The sequence below is a fragment of the Canis lupus genome, chromosome 14, assembly GCF_011100685.1.
Source record: "Canis lupus familiaris isolate Mischka breed German Shepherd chromosome 14, alternate assembly UU_Cfam_GSD_1.0, whole genome shotgun sequence".
Taxonomy (NCBI): domain Eukaryota; kingdom Metazoa; phylum Chordata; class Mammalia; order Carnivora; family Canidae; genus Canis; species Canis lupus.
In genome coordinates this window covers 51,436,251-51,454,053 of record NC_049235.1, presented here as the reverse complement: position 1 = coordinate 51,454,053, position 17,803 = coordinate 51,436,251, and the positions used below count along the sequence as shown (strand labels likewise).

Sequence of the window (17,803 nt, the reverse complement as noted above, 5' to 3'; positions counted from 1 at the left end):
GTACTCTTGAGTAGAAAAACCACCGTAACGGAGGAGCCCGAGGGGGAGCACCGGGAGGGCTCTTTGCCCGCGGACTGTGCGCTCCAAGCCACCGCTGGGGTCTCCGCTTCGTGACCTCTAGGAAGGCGAGGAGCCGGGGACGCGGTTCCACGGAGTTCCAGGTCTCGGTTGCCCTCCCTGCGGCTCAGCGCGGTGCAGACCGCAGAGAAAGGGCGCGAGCATCTGGCTGGCTGAACCGGTGACCTTTTTGGATCCGCTCGACATCCACGCCGGGTTTTGGGCTTATCCCAGGCGGAGCGGGAGGGGGCGGGGCCTGGGTTCCGCCGGGGGCGGAGCTTCGCGCGGCTCCCGCGCGCCGCGGAAGGGGGCGGGGCTTGCCGCGGGCGGAGGGCGGGGCCAGCGTGGGGCCCTCCCCCCCCTCCCGGGCCGAGCTGCGCAGCGGGTGCGGAGGGCGGGAGCCCCGCGGCGGGTCAGGGGGGGCCTGAGAGGCCGGCGGGGGGGCCCTCACCGCCACCCCGGGCTGGGGCCGGTTCCCGGGGCGTCGGCGCCCGGCGGGGCGGGGATGCCGGGAGGCTGAGGGCCGCCCGGCCGCGGTCTGGCGGTGTCGCGAGCATGTGTGCGCGCGCGTGTTTGTCCGAGGCCCGCGCGGCCGCCCCCGCCTCCCCCCGCGGCTGCAGAGCGGCCCCTGACGGCGGCGACGCCGCGCGGGGCGGCGGGGGAGGGGCAGGGGCGAGCTCGTGCCCCGCCCGGCGGGCGCCCCCGGGTCGCGCCCCAGCTCGTCGGCCCCTGAGGCGGCAGCTCCGGCTCCAAGCCCTGGCCGGGAGGGAGCGCTGTGGGGACGTGCACCGCGGGGCGTGTGGCGGGAGTTCCGAGGCGGGCCCGTCAGGATTTTAAAGCACCTGTCTCTGTCATTTTTACTTTTAGGGTTTTGGCCAAATTGGGCACAAAATAACCACTTACCCCTTCTCGCCGAGGAAGAGCGGGAGAAAGGGTAAGTAAGGGATGGAAGTAAGGCAGGGGTGGAAGGAGCAGGTCTCGAGCCAGGGCTGCCCCGGGGGGCGTGGGGGGCCGGACGCCGCGGTTCCCTCAGGCCCCGGGGCCCCCTGGGCGGGCCTAGGCCGCAGCCCCAGGAGCCGGTAGAACTGGCCGGGACTTGGGCAGCTCGGCCTACACCCCTCGTGGCCACTTGACCTGACAGAGAACTGGCCTTCCCTTGCCTCGGCTCTCCCCGGACTTGGATTCACCGCTGAGGCTGTGCTGCTGGGGAGGCACGGTCCTGCCTCTGTACTGGCGGGAGCCCCGCTCGCAGATCTTCACATCTCATTTAGTCATTTGTTTATTTTTAAAAAGATTTTATTTATTTATTTATTTATTCATGAGAGACACACAGAGAGAGAGAGAGAGAGAGAGAGAGAGGCAGGCTCCATGCAGGGACCCAATGTGGGACTCGATCCCTGGACCCCCGGGGTCACGCCCTGGGCCGAAGGGAGGGGCCAAACCGTCGAGCCACCCGGGCGTCCCTCAGATCTTTACATTTTATTTTTATTAAAGATTTTATTCATTTATTCATGAGAGACACTGAAAAAAAAAAGGCAGAGACACAAGCAGAGGCAGGCTCCTCGCGGGGAGCCCGATGCGGGACTCGATCCAGGGTCTCCAGGGTCACGCCCTGGGCTGAAGGTGACGCTAAACCGCCGAGCCACCCGGGCTGCCCAGATCTTTACATTTTATTTTATTTTATTTTTTTTAGATTTTTATTTATTTATGATAGAGAGAGAGAGAAAGAGGCAGAGACACAGGCAGAGGGAGAAGCAGGCTCCATGCACCGGGAGCCGCCCAGTGTGGGACTCGATCCCGGGTCGCGCCCTGGGCCAAAGGCAGGCGCCAAACCGCTGCGCCACCCAGGGATCCCCCAGATCTTTACCTTTTAAAAAGACACTCCTGTCAAAATTCTTTAGAACACCAAAGGGGAAGGTTAATAGCAATATGGTAACTGTTGAAATTCTTTTGGGTTCTTCTCACAGGCTCATAGAGGAAGGTTTTTTTTTTTTTTTTCTTTGTTTTTGTTTTTGTTTTTGGTGTAGGAGGGTGACCTTACCAAGCCGGGCCTTTTGCTCGTGACTTTCACATCCATACCCTCTCACAGATACTCTGTTCACTTCTGGAAAGTAGCCACACAGCGCACGGAAGCCCTTGAAGGTTTGCTCTGAGTTTCAGTGTGATCGCTTTCATCGTTTTTTTTTTTTTTTTTTTTTTTTTTTTAAGATTTTATTTATTTATTCATGAGAGACACACAGAGAGAGGCAGAGACACAGGCAGAGGGAGAAGCAGGCTCCATGCAGGGACTCAATGTGGGACTGGATCCCAGGACTCTGGGGTCACGCCCTGGACTGAAGGCGGTGCTAAGCCGCTGAGCCACCCAAGGATCCCTCATTGGTTCTTTTGCGCCAATTTTCCATCACTTCTCCAATATACTATCCTGAAGCACAGCTCCTCTGAGAAGCTTGGGAATACCTTATGCATCCTGTGCTCCGTATAAACAAACATTTTAAATTTGTTAAAATTCAGGTTAGCCACAAGCAATGTAGCAAACCATTCTTGGATACTTAAGAAAGCTAGAATTGCTCTCTGTAGCCATTGGATGTTGGCTGCGTGTGCCCTGAACCTGTCTTCTTACTTGTCTGTACTCAAGTGATAGACAACCATATAATTTATGAAAAACCAGAAAATAGTTGTTTATTGATGATAGGTACATTCATTGATTCAGTAGATATTTATTAACTTTTGCTACCAAAGTGTGGGGCACAGATATATAGGTAAGATGGTAAAAATGATAACACTGGCTTTGGAGAAGGCTATTTGGAGCAGGCCTTTCACCAGTTTTCTGTGGATTATTGGAATGCTTAAGTGTTAATGTATAAGACCTTTGCTATTGATCTTAGTCATGTGCAGGTCTGTACAGTGTTATGGGAGGATAGTACTATTTTTCCACCTTCTAGGTCTTTCACAGATAAACTTTCAAGGATTAATGACCATGGTGATTTGTGTCCTGTTTTAGAATAGTGTTACTGGACAGAAAATTAGTTCTGAACTCAGGTTTGGCTGCTGGCAGCTTGAAAATCAATACTTGAGAGACAAGTGGGAAGGGAAAGTTTGTTTTATTCGGGAAGCCAGCAGACTGAGAGGATGGTGGACTGATGTCCCAAAGACCATCTTCCCTGTCCAGGCAAAGCTGGAGAGTTTTAAAGGGGAGGTGCTTAAGACAGGAGAAGCTGGGGCCCAATTTGTGATATGTCGACATGACCCTGAACTGATTTGCTGGTATCAGTGGCAGCTGTTTTCAAATGTGATTAGGTGTTATCTTCTGGGCAAGTTTGGTCTTTCACTCCCCAAGGCCAGTGGTTTGCAAATCTCAAGGAAATTTAGGTTAGTTTGGCTACAGACCAAGGGACTTAGGTCGGCAAGCAAGGAGTGCATAAGCTTGAGGCAAGTTAACCCTTAAGACAGATTGGAGTACCATTATAATGTGTTATAGTCATTTTCTAGTGTAATAAATGTACCAGTATAAAAATGAGATGAGGCTAATATGTTGAATCGTCCAATAAAGATGACATAAGATGAGAAAACATGGAGAGTAGTAAGGATGATGCACTTAAGAAAGATACTAGATTGTTCACTTGTATGAGTTTCTGTACATTTAACCTCATTTTTTATTGAAGATAACTTTTTCTGGTTGCAAAGGATATCTAAGGTTAAGAAAGTTACTTAAATATGAGTCTTGCAGGGATATAAAAGTAGAAAGTCTCTTATGAACTTAGATGAGCTCTCTCAACTATTTGTGTTTATTTCTTCAACTTTTTGTTTCATGATTATATGTTACTATATGGCAAAATTGTAAATTTCTTACTTTTACCTCCATATTCTTGGCTATGTCCCCATAGGGAGCTCAACCCTCAGTCCTCACATAGAAGTAGCATGTCTTTTAGAGTCTTTTAAACTTGGGCTTGAGTTCTGGCTCTTATCTCATTAGCCCTACAACTTTGTACCAGTTAGAACTTTGCTCCCTAACTTCTCAGCTGTCAAAACAGAACTTTGAGCATATTAAAAAGTGTGCAAAAACCAGCGTCTGGCATATAGATACTGTTAATTTCCCCTCCCTTTTTATCTGGTCACCTATCACATTCTTAATGATCTTCTTCGCAATTGAAACAAGACATCTAGTACTTAACTTTCCTGAAGGTAGGTGTTTGCATTTTCACAGTGATCGCCCTGTTTTATCTGATCCTGGAATTTCTGGGACAAGGACTGACACCTGATGTGGTTTGAATCCCACCCCCCCACCCCCTTTAAAATCATTTCCGTAGCCATGCCTAAGAGTGTCAGCTTGAAAAATGAAGGGAAAGAGTTTCTATAAATATGTTTAAAAAGCTCTGACACTGTTCCTAATGTGGGGAAGACATACTACCACATTTAGCTGAGTGCTTAAATTTAGGATTTCTATTTCAGAAATGTCTTTGGTTTATAAGAATTACAATAAAAATGCTGATGCTTCATGTCCAAACTGTCATGATTTTGCCAAGTTGTGGGTTTAATATACAGCTAAGCTGCGTATTTAGTGTATCTAATACAGCTCTGGAAGCCAAGAAAGACAAGTCCACAGACATCAGATTTTACACCAGACATCTGGTTTCACTTTGCTAAGGAGTACATTTTGTCAGTAGATTATAGGCATATCAGCTGTACTGCTGTAGTTTGTGGCAGTCTATCATAAGCTCTGGTCTACAGGGTTTAGTGTGATGTTTTATTCAAATGACAGCACACTGTAAACGAGCACCTGGTCAGATAAGCACAGTTCCCACAGGTGTCTTCTAGTGTCATTGTTCTTACAGGTTAACAAGGTAAAATAGTTTCTGTCCTTGGTGATTTTTTTATGGACGGAAAATATTTTTAAAGAAAAGCCTCACTTAAGAGCCCATTTTATTCTGAAAAGTCATTTTCAAGTCCATTTTTTGTTTGTGATGTTGAACAGTGTACATATAGGAATAAAATAACAAATAACATTTGGATTTCCAGATCAGGATGCCAAAGCTATTTTTTTTACTTGTTTATTTATTCTTTGTTTTTAAAAAAACTACTCTGAGATCAAGACCTCAGCTGAGATCAAGAGTTGGATGCTTAACCAACTGAGCTACTTTAACTCATTGTATGCCCATTATGTATTCGTGGTACTATAGACTTTAGCCAGTATTTATAATAGTATTTTAGAGAATAATGTATTCTGAGTTCCAACCTAGAACAGCTAGACCACAGCTCTCTTCATTTTTTTCCCCCCAGCACAACTCTCTTTATTTTGAGGTAGTCAGGAGTATGGAAATACTCTAGAGGCTATTATCTCTGAGTTTTCAAGTAGGCTCTGTGATTTCTTAGCTGTGATCTTGGATTCTTCATCTGTAAAATGGGATAATTACTCAGGATTACTCTGAGATTTAATGTTTGTAAAGTAGTAGCACGATATCTGGTACAAAGCTAGCCCTCAATAAATAGTAGTTTCATTTCTTTCCTCTAGGTCCTTGCCACAAGAACAACGATTGTCAACCCCCTAACCCCTGCCTTACGTCTCAGACTAATCCACTGGAAGGACTTGTGGCTCTAGTAGAGGGAAATTACTCCTGAAATCTGGGATTTAATAATGGGGGCTGGGAAAAGGCTATGGAGAATAATGACAAAGGGGAGGAGTGGTGAACTGACAGAGGAAGATGCCAATCATAGTCTATGGACTTAGGCTGAAGAATTACATGACTTGAAAGAACCACCTTTATCTCTGGCCTTTCAGTTGATCTTTTGTCAGCTGCTCCATTAGAGACTCTTAACTTCTTATTGCTTGCTTAGTCTATTGATAAGTTTTTTTTTTTTTTTGTTACCTTGATAACACCTGAATAATAATTTCTTTCTTTTCTTTCTTTCTTTCTTTCTTTCTTTCTTTTTTTTTTTTTTTTTTTAATAGGTGGGACTTAATAATAGATTCTGTACTTCCTTTAGATCTGGACTTTTTCTCTACTTGCAGTCCAGTTGATCTTCTTGTCCTTTCACTGGCTTACAGTTCATTAATTTTTTTTTCTTTTAAACTCTATGCTATGTACATTGAACTTATGCTGAGAATATAAAAATAAAGTCACTGTCTTTGATCAGGGATCTTCTAGTAGAATTGTGGACATCTTGACCAACAGTTCAAATATTGTGTGCTATTTGCCGTAATGAAGATAGAAGTACAAACGAAGGCTAGCAGGAGCTCTTGATCCCTGATGGAAATGCCAGGGGAGGATTTTAGCAGTGGTTATGTTTGAGCTGAATCTTGAAAGTTGAGTAGAAGTGGGCCAGTTGACAAGCAGCAGAGAGCATTTCCACTCAGGGCTAATGGCATGAGTAGTTGTATGGCATTATGAGGGCATAGTGTGTTCAGGGAGCTATATGTAGGTCAGTTATATTAGAGTGTGAAGGGCAAAGTCAGGAATGAAAGGAGATGAAACTGGATAGCTAAGTCAGGGCACACTTCTATGCCACGTGCAGCATTGTGAGCGACTTGAAAGGTCACTGAAATCAGTGTGCTGGGTTGATTGGTGGTGGAGTGAGGTGGTGTCAGATGGGGAGGCAAGATTGGCGATCTAAGCCGACAGTGCATTAATATGGATAATGGAAACCTAAGAGCAGAAACAAGGCTGGAAGTAGTGGGGATACTCAGAAATGAGAATGTTTAGGAAAAATATTTAGAAGGAGGGAAGATTGGCTGGTTTTGGTGACTGAATGTAACAGGAATGGGAGAGTGAGGATGCTGGAATAGATAGCTGCCAGGTTTCCGGGTAGTGAGAGGGAGGAGCAATGAGGAAGCAGGTCTGAGGAGCAGCTGATGAGTTTAGGTTGGGACATGTGATTAAATTACTTGAAGGGCATATCCTTGGTGAGTTGGGGCTGTCTCAGAGGCAGTTGGATATAGGATCTTGGAGCATCACAAGAGATGTGGAAGCTGGAAATGCAGATTTCTGGGAGCTTACTATATGGAGAGTAATTGAAGGTGTGGGTAAGGACAAAAGTACTTAGAGGAGCTACATAGAGAAAAGGGCTCAAAGTAAGTCCTGGAGAATATTGAAATTTTAGGGATAAACCAAGACAGAGACAGCTATAAGGACGCTGAAGGGGAGTGGCGAGAGAGGCTGGGAGGAAGGAGAAAGCACAACTTTTCAGGCCAACTTGCAGAGTTTAAAGAAGTAGAACCCAGTTAAAAATGGAATGCTATGAATCATCAAGTATGATGAGGATTGTAAAGTGCCTGTTAGAAGTCGGTGGTTCCTTTGGACTTGTGGGAGTGGAGACTACAGTGTGTGGCTAGATGAGTGAACAGGAGGGGAGGAGTGAGGAGAGAGTAGGTATGGCTAGGCTCCTCCTTAGAGATTTTGTCTTCATTTATCTTCACTCCAGAATTTTCAAAGCTCGCCAAGGGATTCTAATATGTGTCTCAGGAGGAGAACCACTGTGGCAGGGTCTTTTTTTTGAGGGGAGAGGTAGCATGTATGTATGCTGAGAGGAAGGAACCCCACAGACAGGGAGATGTTGAAAAGGTGGTTGCCTGTAATTACTGTTCTTTGAATAAAAATCAGATTGTCACTCTCTTTGCCTAATCTTTCCTTTAAAACAAACAAAATGCATACCTGACCCTACCCTTCAATATCCTATTTACCCTTTTTTCCTAGTCCAGAATTCCACTGCTAACTTGCTCTCCCCACATCTCGCCTTTTTGCATAATTCCTAATCTCTAATCCACTTGTGGGAGGAAAAAGTCCCCTTTCTTTTATTAAAAACTGAAAAATTTCTTTCTTTTTTTTTTTTTTAAAGATTATTTGCTTATTTATTTATGAGAGACACAGAGAGAGAGAGAGATAGGCAGAAACACAGGCAGAGGGAGAAGCAGCCTCCCTGCAAGGAGCCTTATGTGGGACTCCATCCCAGATCCCAGGATCATGCCCTGGGCCAAAGGCAGATACCCAACCCCTGAGCCACCCAGGCATCCCAAAAAACTGAAAAATTTCAAAGGACTATGTACTAGGAAGCCCAGGGGGGATTAACCATGCCAAACATAAAACATGATTTGATTTAGCAGACTTATTAATATCCGCTATCATCAAGGCTTTAAGATGTATAAGATGGAAAGATACATAAGATGGGAAGGATGAATGAGAGAGATCCTGCCCTTACCTCAGGTCAGGGGGAGAAATGGCTGTGTAAGTAAATGACATAGGCAATATGTTATAGAGGTTCAAAGTAAGATGGATGCAAAAAATGGCCTGCTTTGTTTTGTGTGATCTGAAGACTTCACATAGGAGGTAACACTTGAACTAGAACTTGCAGTGGAGTTAAGGTATGGGATGATGAGGTTCAAGAGTGGGATCGAGGGAATAAAGTACTCCTTGGTGACCCCGTAATACTGGCAGAGTGGGTTTGAGTTTTTCATCCCTTCTTCCTCTTTGTTCTTTTTGTTTTATTGAAGAGATTTGTGTCTTTCAGGGAGTTTTGGGAAATAAAGTTTCCCAGAGTAAGTTGGGAAGTTTCCCAATGTAAGTTTCAGTTTACATATAGAGATATCTGCATTTCTCCTTTTGCAGTCTAAGCTTTCTGTGAATTTACCACTACTGGTTATTATATGCTAGACAGCTAAAACAGACCAGAGCAATTAAATCAGAGTCTCTGGGGAAGATGTTCAGGTACTGATATTTTTCAGAATACCCCCAGTTCTAATGGCAGCCTGGGTAGAGAACCATTGGGCTAAAATATGGTGCAGAAGAAAAGTCTGGGACTTGGAGCTAAAAAGTTATAATACTTTTATATTTAAGAATTTATATACTCTTTTTAATAGCATGTATCCTCAGTTAAGTTACTTAGACTTCTCTTAGCCCCATCATCCTTTGGAAAATGGGAATGGTAGTAAACCTGTCTTACTTGTAGAATTGTGTGGGTCAAAAGAGGTGATTATGTGAAGGGATATTATAGGTAGATGTGGTTGTGACAATGAAATATTCTGTTGGCTTTCTCCAGGAGTAGACAGGCTAAGAGCTAGCCACCTGGTCCTGCAAGGTAGTAATCATTTTATGGATTGGGATTTAAGACTTCACCATCAAGAACATTTTGATGCTATATTATACTACATTTGTATAATGCTAAAATGTTGAAGACCTAAAGCAAAAATGCACATCCTTAAGCAATCAGCTGTTGAGCATTTCTTGTCTGACGTTAAGTTCTGTTTAAAATTATACCGATGTTTATTGCGATTAAGATTGTAAATTATATAAATATTTTCAATGTCTGTAATGTGATTTTTGAGTATTAAGTGCTCTAAATATGTTTTTATTTTAATTTTAAAATTTTTAAAATTTTTACTTTTTAAAGACTTATTTATTTATTCATGAGAGACACAGAGAGAGAGGGAGAGGCAGAGGCATAGGCAGAGGGAGAAGCAGGCTCCTCATAGGGAGCCCGATGCGGGACTCGATTCCAGATCCTGGGATTACGCCCTGAACTGAAGGCAGATGCTCAACTGCTGTACCACCCAGGCATCCCAGGTTTTTATTTTTAAAATCTGTGCATTAAAAAAGCCCAAAAAACCAACAACCAGAAATCTTCCAGAACACAGTAAAAACACAAAGTACCAAGGAACACATGAATTCAATTTTATTGCAGGTCTCCTCATGTCTGTCAAGTATATAGGGACATGTGCTATGTCTTTTTTTTGGGGGGGAGGGGGTACCTGATATATTGGTGGTGGTGGTATAATCACAGGAATGATCATGCTTATGGTGCTATAACTTATTTTTACCTGAGAAGTAATGTTGTTTAATGGCAAGAATGAACCTAAAGCTGAGAGATTAGATTCCAGACCTGGTTTCCCTACCCACTCCTAAATGGTAGTAGGTAAGTTAGTTTCTCTGAGCGTCAAATGTAAAATTGGGATGCATTAGTTCTCTGTTGCTTTGTAACATAATAAAAAATTCAGTGGCTGAAAACAACAATAATTATTTATTATATCATGTTTGCTGTGGGGTCAGCACTTTGGGTGGTTCTGGCTCAGGATCTCATGTGGTTGCTGTCAGATGCCAGCAGGAGGTACATATATTGGAGGACATGCCTGAGGCTAAAAGGTTCACTTCCAGAGTGCCCACTCACATTGGCTGGCAAGCTGGTGGTCACAGGTTCCTCTCTACAAGGGGCTTTCCATGGGGCTGTCCTCATCATGGGACCTGGCTTCCCTAGAGTGACATACAGGAGACCAAGGTGGAAACAGTAGTGCCAGGATGCCTGGGTGGCTCAGTGGTTGAACGTCTGCTTTCAGCTGAGGTCGTGATTCGGGGGTCCTGGAATGGAGTCCCACATTGGCTTCCCTGCAGGGAGCCTGCTTCTCCCTCTGCCTCTCTCTCTGTGTCTCTCATGAATAAAAAAATTAAGAAAAAAAATCTCTTTAGAAACTGTAGTGTCTTTTATGACCTATCCTTGGACATTGTACACCATTTTTGATGTCTTACTGGTCTCATGGGCCCACCCTGATTCAGAGTGAAGACTACACAGGATATGAGGCATGGATCATTTGATCATCTTGGGGGCTTGGCCGCTTGATAGGATAACAACCTCTACCTGGCATAGCATAGCTTTGAGTTTCAATGACGAATTTATGGAAAATCATTTGTGAAACATTAAAGTAGCAGATAGATTTTTCAATTTTTTCATATCTTCTAGTATAGAAGTAGTACATCTTGTGGGAGAAAATTATAAACAAGAACAGTAACCAGAGCAAGAACCTGTTGGTCAACTGAGTGACCACAAGTTTTATGCTAAGCAGTCTGTCTCTTTGATGCAATCTCTGAATCTCTGTTTTTGTATCTCTCTTTTGGCATTTTCTCTACTTTGCCTGGATTATAGTCATTTGCAGATGTGTAGTACCCTGTATTGGGCTGGAAACTTTTAAAGTAGGGGCTGCATCTTACTCTTCATTGTCTTATGGCACCTTTAACTTAGTGCCTGTTACTTCATTGGTGTTTAATTGCTATTAGCTGAACTGAATTGGATCACTAGCACGGCTGCAGTCTTTATGCCTCCCCTGAAATTTCAGATGCAGAGTCATTATTTGCTCAGGTGGAATTGATAGTGGTGGTGGCTCCTGCCAGAACCATCTTTAAGCCTGTCTAATGGGTCCCTGGTTTACCACTATTGCCTTTAACCTCTCCTTAATGACTTAATACTTGGATCTGTCAGGTGCTTAGCCTATTCTCATTAAGGGCCAAAGCAAGTAAGGACGTACACCCCACAGTCATTCCTGTATGACTGTTTCAAAATCGCATTGTACTCCTGCTTGGCTTGGTAACTCATAGCAGGTTTTTGACTTCTCAGATTAAGAATATCTAGAAGATAAAAGTGTACATCTTTCTTCCATGTAATAAATCATAAAAATTTAATCTTTGCAGTTTTATCCAAAAGTTTATCTTGAGAGCTAGGTCTTTGTAATGGCACTTTGACACACACTCTTTTATATATCTTTCTTTTGAAAAATGTTTGTAGCATTTATGGTCAGCTTTTGAAAAATCATCTTGCTTGTAGCTGGAGGATACATAGTAAACACATCAAGTTGTAGTGTTCTACTTTTAGAATAGCGTATAGCAAAAACTTTTTTTAAAGAAGGGAAATGTTTGTAATATCTTTTACATTTTAGAGTAATTTCATTTCATATGATTTTCACATTATGTAGACCAGTAAATTCAGAGCAACTCAGTATTCTTTTCTCCTTTTTTGCTCTCTCATGTGGATTTTCCTCTTTAGGAATTCTTTACTTCCTTCTCCATTACCTTCCTTCTCCATCTGTTGTCTGTACCATACTTTCTCCTTGTCTTGGGACTTAGTCTACCAATGTCATGTTTGAGGATGAGCGGGCTATGAGGAGCAGAGCAGGCAATGTGAGGGGTCCTGGGTATATTAAGAAGAGTTCAACTGAAGGTTAGGGTTCATGGTTAAAAATGTTTTTGCTGAGTAGATAGTGGACTTACAGCAACAGGTGGCAGGAAAAGATTAGAGTTGCCACAGATAAGTCGTCTTAATTTTTTAAAATAGATTTTTTTTTTAGTGCAGTTTCAGGTTTACAGCAAAGTTTGAGTGGAAGGTACAGATATTTCCCATATACTCCCACCTGTACACATGCATAGCTTCTCCATTATCAACATTTCTTAGCAGAATGATGTATTTATTACAACTGGTGAACCAACACTGACACAGTATTTTCGCCTAAAGTCAGTATTTAGAGTTCACTCTTTGTGTTGTACATTCTAGTGTACATTTGAACAAACATATAACATGTATCCCCCATTAAAATATACAGTAGTTTCACTGCCCCAGAGTCTACTGCTCTGCCCTCATTAACCTCACCCTGCTAACCCTGATAACCATAGATCTTTTTACAGTCTCCCTAGTTTTGCCTTTTCCCAGAAAGTCATCTAGTTGGAATCATAGAGTCTTACTTCCTTAAATTTTAGTTTGCCTGGTATAGCAGAGTATTTATAAAGCATTTTGGTATTTTTCCAAGAGTGTATTTGTTTAATAAGAGTTTTATTAGTGTCAGATTCAAATATTAAGTAATTATTATTTAGTTTCATTTAATAATATTTAGTATCGTTATATAAAGATAGTTGGAGGCACTTCATAAACTAATTAGCTTTTTTATGAGTCGATTTCTCATGTGTAAGAGAAGTACTGTAGTCTGAACACTTGAGTTATGACAGTAATAACTAAGTTTGAGATTAATAGTTTGAGATGTGTGGCATATATGAATGCATGATGTTAATATTCTAAACATTTCATTAAAACCTTTGTTTTAAACTAAAACAATAGACATTAAATTTCTAGACTATTTATTTTTATATATTTATTTATTTATTTATTTATTTATTTATTTATTGTCAATATATTCCCCATTTTTACTGGGCATTAAGCTCTCTTGTTGGGGAAATTTAGAAAGATTTTTTTTTTTCCCAAGGAAAACTTTGTTCTCTCTACAACGCATTGAGAAAAAAGGAGTGTCCTTGACTTCTACAGCTTTAGACTTTATTTATTTTTTAAAAAGATTTTATTTATTTACTCATGAGAGACAGAGGCAGAGACATAGAGAGAGAGAAATAGGCTCCATGCAGGGAGCCCGACGTGGGACTCAGATCCCGGGACTCGGGATCATGCCCTGAGCTGAAGGCAGGTGGTTAACTGCTGAGCCACCCAGGCATCCCAAATTTCTAGACTTTAAAATGGTGATATATAGTGGAAAAAAAAAAAAAGTGGCTTTATTTGAGTACTAGCTCTATCAGCAATGTGAATTAGAACTTGTCGTCTCTGAACTTTTTTTTTTTAATGGAGATAACAGGTACTTTATAGGTTATTTTTGAGCCCTATGTGAGCCATTTGTTAAAATCCTATGTAAAGGGTTTTTTTTGGGGGAGGGCATAAGAAGAGGAAGAGAGAAGAGTATCTTAAGCAGGTTCCAGGTCCAGCATAGAGCCTGATTTCAGGCTTGATCTTACAACCCTGAGATCATGACCTGAGCTGAAATCAAGAGTTAGATGCTTAACCAATTGAACCACCCAGGCAACACAAAATCCTATGTGAATTTTAACTCATTATAAAGAAATGTAAGGGATTATTCAGTTAGTAAGTCATACTTGGTTATTACATTTAATTTTAAATTTTTCTTTTTTTTGGTTTTGCAGACAAGTAATAAAGGGAAATAATAATTTGGGGTTAAGAAGGCAGTACTGCTGAAAAGTTGATTATTTAGCTGTGTCTGAGAAAAAAATGCATTTTTTTCTCTGAATGTCTTGTTGATTAAGCCTGCTTGTATTTTATTATGAAAGATATTCACTTTGGGATATTCAGCTTGTGTGCTTGGCTCCTAATCGTATTTATTACCTAGTTGTTAGCTTGAGATATTAGTCTTCCTTCCAGAAGCACAAATTATATTGTTACCTTTTCTATAGAGTCAGCGACACAGTATTTGCTGTTTGTGGTAAGAAAAGGCTCGATTCTAAAGTTCTTGTGACCAATCTCTGTGTGATTAAAGCCACTAGGGCAAGGCAGAGTTAGGTAGAAAGATTTTGGAGGAAGAGACTACAAATAGTCTTATGAAATTGAAATCTTTTCTTTTTTAAAAAAAATTTTATTTATTTATTCACGAGAGACACAGAGAGAGGGAGAGGCAGAGACACAGGTAGAGGGAGAACCAGGCTCCATGCAGAAGCCCGACGTGGGACTCCATCCCAGGTCTCCAGGATCATGCCCTGGGCTGAAGGCGGCGCTAAACCACTGAGCCATCAAGGCTGCCCAGGAAATTGAAATCTTGGGGCAAGTGATAATATTAAATGCAATTCTTGTTTCAAAGTGTCCTTCTAGTTTAAAATACTTAGAAGAATGGTCAGTGACATACTAATGCATTATAGTTATAGAAAACTCTACACTTCTGAGTTTGAGAATGCTTGATGTTGTTCAGTTGAAAATAAAACTCTAATAGTCATGTCCTTTTTCATTAACATCTTTTTTATATTGCAATCTCACTTTTTGTATTTCTGCTAATTTAAAGTTCTTTTTTTATCTTCAAAATATATCATATGGTCAAAGACATAACAAAGTGCTCTTTCCACCACATCTGTAGTCAGTATGCACACATTTATTGATTAAGTTCACTGTCTTTTATGGACATGAATCGTCGTGTTCCAAAACAATAATAAGAGTAACATCAAAGATCACTCACAGATCACCATAACAATGATGATAATAATGAAAAAGTTTGAAATATTGTGACAATTACCAAGATGTGATAGAGATGTGTAGTGAGCAAATGATGTTGAAAAAATGGCACTCATACACTTGCTTGATGCAAGGTTGCCACAAACCTTCAATCTATAAAAAAAAACAAAAACAAAAAAACAAAAAACAAAACAAAAAAGCAATTATCTGCAAAGAATAGCACAATAAAATGAGATATGCCTGTATAGCTTAATGTTCTAGAGACCACTGTCCATTCTAGGTTGACTTTCCCTACTCTGATATCCCATAGCACAGAATTCATTTACTTTTCTATAATATAGTAGACTTACTAAATAGTTGTTAAATCCATGCAGTCTTTTGTGTTTGTGGGGAGAGCAGAGAGATCATCTTGAACTAACCTTTGAAGGAACAAAGAACATTCCAAATAACAGATATGGTTTGAACAAAGCATAGAGGAAATACCTTCTTCCTAAATTTAGAAACAATAAGAAACTATTTTACTATAGTAAAAGGCCATTGGACATGTAGATTGAGGTTGGATTGTGAATGACCCAAATATTAGGCTTAGTAGTTGATCAGACTGACAAATAAGAAATAAATAAAAAATTTTGAAAACACAATGTGTTATTGAGGATATAAGGAAATAGAATCATCATTGACAATGGGAGTATGGAGTTTTGCAGTTTTCATTGAGACTGATTTGAAAATAGTTATCAAATGATATGTATTAATATACACATATAATTTGATTTCTTATTAGAATTTATTCTATAGATCTTGTACTTGGATGAGATAATATATATTTAGAGATATTCTTTGTAATAATAGAAAACAATTTAAGTGCCCATTCTTGGGGGATTGGATAAATAAATTATATTACATATAGTAGAATATGTAGTTGTTAAAAAGAATAAGGCAGTTTAAATATGCTGAAATGGAATAATTATTAAGTCAAAAAGGTAAGGTGCAGAACAGTAGGTGTTAGTAGGTTAATATTTTGGAGGAGACTAAATTAAGATACATGTTTTCTTGTATATGCACAGAATATCTCTGGAGGGAATAATTAGAAAGAGCAAAATGCCTCTGGGAGTTGCAGGCAAACAGGGTTGGAAGGTTGTCTTATTTTCTATTGTATATCCCTTTTTGGATATTTTGAATTTTTTATTATATAAAAATTTTTTTTTAAAAGGAAGAAGCATATTCAACTTAAAATGTATTTCTGTGTTACATGTGATCTACTCTGGAAAATTAGAGAATAGAATGAATTAAAAAAATCAGTTGTTCATATATTTGATAAGGGGTTAATATCTAGAGTATATAAAAACTCCTATAACTCAACAACAAAAACCAAATAACCCAATTAAAAAATGAACAAAGGGCTTAAGTAGACATTTCTTCAAAGTAGATATATAAATGGCTGAAAAGAACATGGTAAGGTGCTTAGTATCACTAATCATTAGGAAAATGCAAATGGAAACCACAGTGAGACACTATGAATTCATACTCATTAAGATAGCTACTATTAAAAAAATGGAAAATAATGAGTATTGGTGAGGATGTGGAGAAATCGTAAGCCTTGTGTGCTTTTAATAAGAATATAAGATGGTTTAGCCGCTATGGAAAATAGTATGGCAGTTCCTTTGAAAATTGAAAATCGTCCTATTATGATCCAGCAATTCCACTTTTACAAATACATACAAAAGGATTGAAAGCAGGAGTGCCTGGTTGGCATAGTTGGTTAAGCAACCCACACTTGATTTTGGCTCAGGTCATCATCTCAGGGTCCTGGGATCGAGCCCTATGCTGGGCTTCGAACTCAGCACAAAGTCTGCTTGAGAGTCTCTCACTCCCTTTCCCTCTGTTCCTCCTGCTTGTGCGCGCTCTCTCTCTCTCTCTCAAATAAATAAATCTTAAAGAAAAAAAACAATTGAAACAGCCTCTAAGACCCACGTTCATAGCAACATTAATCATAATAGCTAAAAGGTAGAAGCAACCCGAGTGTCCATGGATGGATGAATGGATAGACAAAATATTTACTAAGTGAAATAAGTCACAAGAAAACAAATACCGTATGATTCCATTATGTGAGGTACATAGAGTAGTCAAATTCGCAGAAGAGAAAGTGAATGATGGTTGCCAGCAGTGGGGGGTAGGGAGGAATAAGGAGTTGTTTAAATGGGTACATAGCTTCAGTTTGTAAGATGAAAAGTTCTGGAGATTGGTTGCACAACAATGTGAATATACTTATCACTACTGAACTATATACTTAAAAGTGGTTAATATGGTAAATTTTAGATCATGTGTATTTTACCACAATTAAAAAAATATATCCCTAACTCCCCCCAAAATAAGAACTCCTAGGTATAGTGGTGGGGAAGATGAGATGAATATGTAAATAAATGACTGTGATTCAGAGTATAATCTAAATGCCCACAATGAGGTATAAACAAAGCTTTGGGGTGCTACACATGGAGTGTAAGTAAGAGATTGGAGATTGCCTGTGACTTCACAAAATGGAGGGAGATTTTGAGCTTGTATTAGGAGACTATGGCGTTGAGTGGAGAGATTGGAAAGAAATTCTAGGCTGAAAGAGTAGCATAAGTAAAGGTAGAAAGAGAGAAGGGGAAAGGAGGAGAGAACAAGGGAACAAGATGGTGCTGGAAAAAAATCAGGTCAGATTCTCGTCTTTGATTTTTTTTAAATTTTATTTATTCATGAGAGACAGAGAGAGAGAGAGAGAGAGAGAGAGAGAGACAGAGACACAGGCAGAGGGAGAAGCAGGCTCCATGCAGGGAGCCCGACGTGGGACTCAATCCCGGGTCTCCAGGATCAGGCCCTGGGCTGATGGTGGCGCTAAACCGCTGAGCCACTCGGGCTGCCTCGTCTTTGATTGTTGAACCACATTTTTCCTACTTACGTTTGTCTCTTGTTTTGTGTGGGGTGTAAACCACTTTCAGGGCTCCTTTAA

General features: G+C 40.8%; 1 protein-coding gene across 8 annotated transcripts in view; it reads left to right on the top strand.

Moving 5' to 3' along the window:
* The first annotated feature begins 389 nt into the window (after positions 1-389).
* IMMP2L (inner mitochondrial membrane peptidase subunit 2) overlaps positions 390-17,803 on the top strand; it is an 848,583-nt gene continuing 831,169 nt past the window's right edge. For 6 of the 8 annotated variants that reach the window (XM_038557367.1, XM_038557364.1, XM_038557368.1 and 3 more), the window contains exons 1-2: positions 390-442; positions 925-991. The gene's annotated coding sequence lies outside the window, so the exon portion shown is untranslated. The other 2 variants (XM_038557365.1, XM_038557366.1) reach the window with 2 other exon arrangements.